This window comes from Emydura macquarii, unplaced genomic scaffold, assembly GCF_026122565.2.
Source record: "Emydura macquarii macquarii isolate MOO-44397 ecotype Brisbane River unplaced genomic scaffold, CSIRO-AGI_Emac_v2 contig_2795, whole genome shotgun sequence".
NCBI classification, from domain to species: domain Eukaryota; kingdom Metazoa; phylum Chordata; order Testudines; family Chelidae; genus Emydura; species Emydura macquarii.
This window is the reverse complement of record NW_027132932.1, coordinates 4,824,093-4,830,092: the sequence shown is the minus strand read 5'-3', so window position 1 is coordinate 4,830,092 and position 6,000 is coordinate 4,824,093.

Genomic DNA, 6,000 nt, shown 5'->3' with positions numbered 1-6,000 from the left:
ATTACTCATAAGTATTTGCTGACACATTCTATAAATAGCTTCCAATCTCATTGTTTTCTTTAAATGTTCGCTATTTGTATGGTATGAGTGGTCACCGAGGATACCTGGCATTTGTGACAAGTCTGGATTTGCTCAACAATTATTAATATTGTATCTGGGTCCGTCACTAGTGTGTCTGTACCATATAATGAAATGATATTTCATCCTAAGTCAAACCTCCCCCCGCCCAATGTCTCAGCTCTGGCCATTGAGGATATTTGCTAACAGCAGATGTGGATGGGCCATATGGCATTGTAGGCAACCTCATCATAACATCCCCTCCATAAATGTATCAAGCTCAGTCTTCAAACAAGTTAGGTTTTTTGCCCCCACTGCTCCTCTTGAAAGGCTATTCCAGAACTTCACGCCTCTGATGGTTAGAAATCTTCGTCTAATTTCAAGCCTAAACTTAGTGATGGCCAGTTTATATCCATTTGTTCCTATGCCAACACTGGCCCTTAACTTAAATAACTCCTCTCCCTCTCTGACATTTAATCCCTCTGATGTCTATAGAGGGCAATCATACCCCCCTCGACCTTCATTTTGTTAGACTAAACAAGCCAAGTTCCTTAAGTATCCTTTCAGAATGTAGGTTCTCCATTCCTTTGATCATCCCAGTAACCCTTTTCTACACCTGTCCCAGTTTGAATTCATTTTCTGTAAACGTGGGAGACCAGAATTGCAAACAGTATTCTAGATGAGGTCTCACCACAGCCTTGTATGATGGTACTAACACTTCCCTATCTCTACTTGAAATACCTCACCTGATTTTATCCCATTTCTATTACTCCAGTTTTCAAAGTCATCTTGTATGATATTCTGGTCCTCCTCTATATTGGCAATACCACCCAACTTTGTGTCAGCCACAAATTTTATCAGCACACTCCTACTTTTTGTGTCAAGATATTAATGAAACTATTAAATGAGGTGGGTCCCAAGACCAATCCTTGAGGAACTCCACTAGTAACTTACTGAATCGGGAGCTCTCCTTAGGTAGCATCGTCATTTTCCTCTGATGTTTTTTCTCAATCACTAAACGCAAATACTTTGTTTTAAGAAAGTCATTGGTCACTGGCACTGGTCACAGATACCCACTGAGAGGAAACACAGGGGCTTGAAACCCAGTTGGACCAGCACAGTAATAAATGGTTGGCATACACTGGCTACAGTGGGTTCTGGTCTAAGAGTACAATGATTGTGAGACAGGTCAGGGCAAAAAGGAGGGGGCACTCGGAGAGAACAGAACATCAGCAGAGGTGCATCGAGCCTTGGAACCATGACAATATCGTTTCTGTTTCTGGAGAATAATAAACCCCTACTAAGAATTTTCAGACCAGTAACCATTTAGGCTAAAATGCATGAAACTTTCATAGTTCACAAACCACTTGCACCTGTATGCTACGATCATCCAAATACCCATGAATTACCAATCAAATGACCCTGCAAAACATGGCAAACCAAGTTTGGTACTTTTAGGTATGAAAATATTAATGTATCAGAGTTTTGTCTGTCTAACTATTTGACGAGCTCCACTCTAAACTTCTTTCCTCCCCTATATTTTCTCTTGCAAAAAAACCCAATAGTAATAGCCCCAAACAGTGCTGTGACGCTATTCTAAGCAATCTTTTACCAACCCTCTAGAATACTGCAGCACTTTTGTAATGGGGTGTCTAATAGGTTAACATATTGCCCACATCCTAAATGTTTTTTAGTGGTAACGCTACTCAGTCCTAGGCATTTTTCGCTCATCAGTAAACAGCTGAACTATGCATACATGGTGTTTTCAATGCCTGCTTGAACAGAATGTTCTAGCACATGTGTATTGTGTTAAACCCTGACATTGCAACCTCCCCATATAGCTGCATTCTATAGGAGTCATGACCAGATGCATGGGGGTGGGGGGGGGGGGAGGAGGACAGTTTTAGGTGTGTCTGGCACCTTTCATAGGGGGCTGGAAAGTGAGTCCACCCTGCACTCCCCAGGCCTGGCAGCGCCTGTCCTGGGGGGGCTGGGCCTGCTCCCCTTGATGAAGGATTGAGCCCATGTGTTACAGTGAGATTTGTTTTCCATTCTCCCACTTGTGTTGAGATCTACAAGCTCCTGTAGCTTGCAGCAAAGACAAAAACCAAAGCCCTTGTACCTGAGCTATTCTGCATGAGGGGGAGATGAGCCAGCTCTTCAGGGCAAGGATTCGGCTGGCACAGAGGACTCCTGATCAGAGTGGGAGCCTGTGGGGGCTACCATACCACTAACAATAAACAATAGACCATATTTGGATGCAGGAAGTTGTTACTATCTGAAATGGGGGGGGGGGGGGGATTAAACCCATTCACTGATGCTTTTACATGGATATCCCAGGGGATGTACCTCCATTCAGTTTGCAGGAGAATTAATTTAGACTGTCTTCTTTGTTTAAGCGATTTAAATCAGGCTTCCCTTGTATTGTACCATGGCTTAGTTGTACCTAATTCACTTTGTTGGTGCAACAGTTGCATAAGCTGCAGTGACATTCTGTGATTTGCATGGAAATGGCTTTCACTTCATTGAATTTCATTGATTTTTAAGGCCAGACGGGACAATAATGAGCATCCAACCTGACCTCCTGCATAACACAGACCAGAGATTTTCACCCAGTGATTCCTGCTTCTCGGCCAATAATTAGATTGTGTTCTGGCCGTTTAAAACCATGTTTGCTATTTGCTAATGCAACTAGGCTGGACTCAATTTAGTTTCCAAACCACCTTGGTGGACCAGTCACAAGAACACGTGGGGTGAGAAAGGGTTTCAGGATTACAAATCTCCCCAACCGCTGATGGTGAGAAAGAAGAGTCCATGGGCTTTCTTACCCTGCTCATTTCAGTAGTAAAGAGCTCATTTCTATGAGTGAGGCTGACCACATTTGTGCCCTGAGTTCTTGGAGGTGCCCACGCTGGCATGGCAACTTGCATATGTAAGCACGTCCCTCCCTTCCTGGGGTGTGGTGAGGTTTTTGAGGTGCTCAGTTACTATGGTAATGGGGGGCCAATATTACCTTAGCTAGCTGTAGCGGTTCACAAGCACTGCAGCCTTTACCGCCTGTGTGGGTTCCATTTGCCATCCCACCAAAAGCAAAACATTGGCGGCAGATATTTAGTCTCAGATTCTTGTACCCACCCTGACTGAACTGCCAGGAGGGTTGGGAGGGGGGGGAAGCTGCAAGAACATGAAAGGACGTTCTGAGAGAGTTGACAAGGTTATCATTGCAAGAGAAACCACTTCCTTCATAGCCACGTGTCCATTGTACCTCTCTCAGATCATCACCAGGTCTTCCGAGTAACTTCACTGGGTAAAGTGACAAGTGAATATTGCAAATGGCAGTCATGAGAGTGCGCATGCACCTTTCAGACCTCATATAATGTCCTTCTCCACTAGCCCCCTAAATCCAGGCTCTCACTCAGTTCTGGGGCTTTTTCCTCCCTAACATCATTAGACTCCAACCTTTCCTCTACTTCCCTATTATATATGTATATTAGTCATCTTTTGCTTTAAGCACTGTAGCCTCCTAGGCTCTGGCTTTCTTGCATTTCTTCTGTGTAAAACCACTATTAAGATCATCCTCCTCTTCCTTCATCCTATACATCACTGTACTTAGCATCTTCTCATTTGACTCCTGTCTCCTACAGTGAAGAAAATGCTCTTGTGAATAAGACACTGCATTGGGGTTCCAGGAAATTTGAGATCAGTCAGTTCTACTATCACAGACTTGCTGTGTGACTGGGTGAATCACCTCATCTCCCTGTACTTCAGTTCTCCATCCTTAAAATGGAGATCATTTTCCTTTCCCATGCATTCTCTTAATCTGGATGTAGACTGTAAGCTCTTCAGGGCAGGGCTATCACTTACCATATGTCTGTACAGCACCTAGCACAATGGGGCACTGAACTTGTTTGAGGCTTCCAGGCACTATTGTAACACAAATTCAAGGTCCTTGCGCACAATTTCACATCAACAATAATATCTAGCTCTTATATAGCACTTTTCATCAGTAGCTCTCAAAGCAATGATCATTATCTGCATTTTACAGATGGGGAAACTGAGGCATGGAGCAGGCAAAGCAACTGATCCGAGGTCATCCAACAGCAGACCAGGAACTAGAGTCTCCTGAGCCCCTGTCCAGTGCACGAGCCTCTAGGCCATGCTACATTCCCTATATTGCATCTCTCTACACTTCCATTTCCTCCCCCTCTTCCTTCACCCCAATGCTAAATTCTCCTTTCACTTCCTTCTCCCACTCCCAGTGTTTGACCTTGGCTGTCTGAAAGAGCAATCCACTTGCTAAGCACCAAGAATTTTTGACTGCTATGTTTAAAAACTACTTTTACATAATCTTTCCATGGTGGTCTTGCTGCCACACCTTTCTCCTTATCAGTTAGGGCATGAACTATCTTATACATCATATTTGTGTGACTGAATTAAAGCATACAGTCCTTGGACAAGGATCCTGGTCTTAGGTATGTTTAAAGATGCACTAAAAGGACTAGAAAGTTAGAAGACAAGTAGGGGTAACGGGTCTGATTCTGTTCTCAAGTAGAGGAGATTTAAAATAGTGTCACTCCATTGATGACTGAAAATGCTCTAGATTTCACATAGTGTTGTAGGAGATTCAAAAAACGGATGTCTTTGCTGCTGTATCTGACATGTCACACCTATCTTTAAATAAAATCTCAGATGTGCAATTGTATTAGATATTTTTACAAACATCTCTTGACGAATTCATCCTGGAATCAATCCTATAATGGTAATGTCATTCTCAGACAACCAGGGGGTGTATGAGTGTCTGTGTGTGGGCCCGGGGGGGCGGGGGGAGGGGGAGGAGAGTACACAGGATAAAATTTTCAAAAATGCCTACATGACTTAAGATTCGAAGTCCCATTGAAAGTCAACGCTTAGGAGTTTTAGAACATTTTACCCCTTCACACTAAAGTTCTGAATGCTTGAGTTGGGCATGGCTAGAAAAGCATTTGATTTCAGCTTCACAAACAGATTAAAACATTTGGAAGGGCATCAGACCTCTATGAATTCTGAGAAATACTCTTATAACCAGGTGGAGTCCTTCATTATAGGAATGTGATGAATGTCACCCAAATTCTGCAAAAGTACCCAGGACACAACATTCTTTTCATATAAGCCTCAGGGCAGAGTGTAATAACAGTGGGAATATCACAACAGACAAAATACCCTGCCACCAATAACAGAGAAGGGAAACAAACAAATGGATTTTTAAAGGGTATGCTCTCCCGTACAGCTGAAATTCAGACAAAGAAACGACCTAGCTCAATAAGAAACTGAACTGTGTGAAAATAGCCAGACAAGGTGGGTGAGGTACTATCTTTTAACGGGCCAACTTCTGTTAGTGAGAGAGACAAGCTTTTGAGCTTACACAGAGCTCTTCTTCAGGTCTGAGAAATGTATTCAGAGCATCACAGCTAAATACAGTTCCCCCTTGTGTTAAAGGGTGACACTCAGAATACCTTTCCCAGACCTGAAGAAGAGCTCTATTGCTCAAAAGCTCATTTCTCTCACCCACAGAAGTTGGTGCAATGAAAGATATGACCTCACCCACCTTGTCTCTCTACTATCCTGTGTGGCCAACAGCTAGCTTCACCCTTGTGGGTCTCACACTTCTACCCCTTGTAGTGGGCCAGGAAGTCACCAGTTACCCCATCTCCCCAGGCTGAACAAGTCTTTTGTCCTTTCCCCCTCAGCATGCCCCCAGGGCCAGGGGAGGTACCTTACTGTGGCTCCCTCCTGCCAACTGGGGCCAAGGGTTGTCTCCTTCTCTGCCCCTCAGGCTGCAGAAAAGCACCATCTCCTAGCCTGGGGGAAGTTTCTCCTCCAGCTGCCACAAGTCTTCTGGCAGCTTCCTTCTCCTGTGCTTTCCCCCCCCTTTAGGGAAGGCAGGGTTTAAGTACACCTGGACTA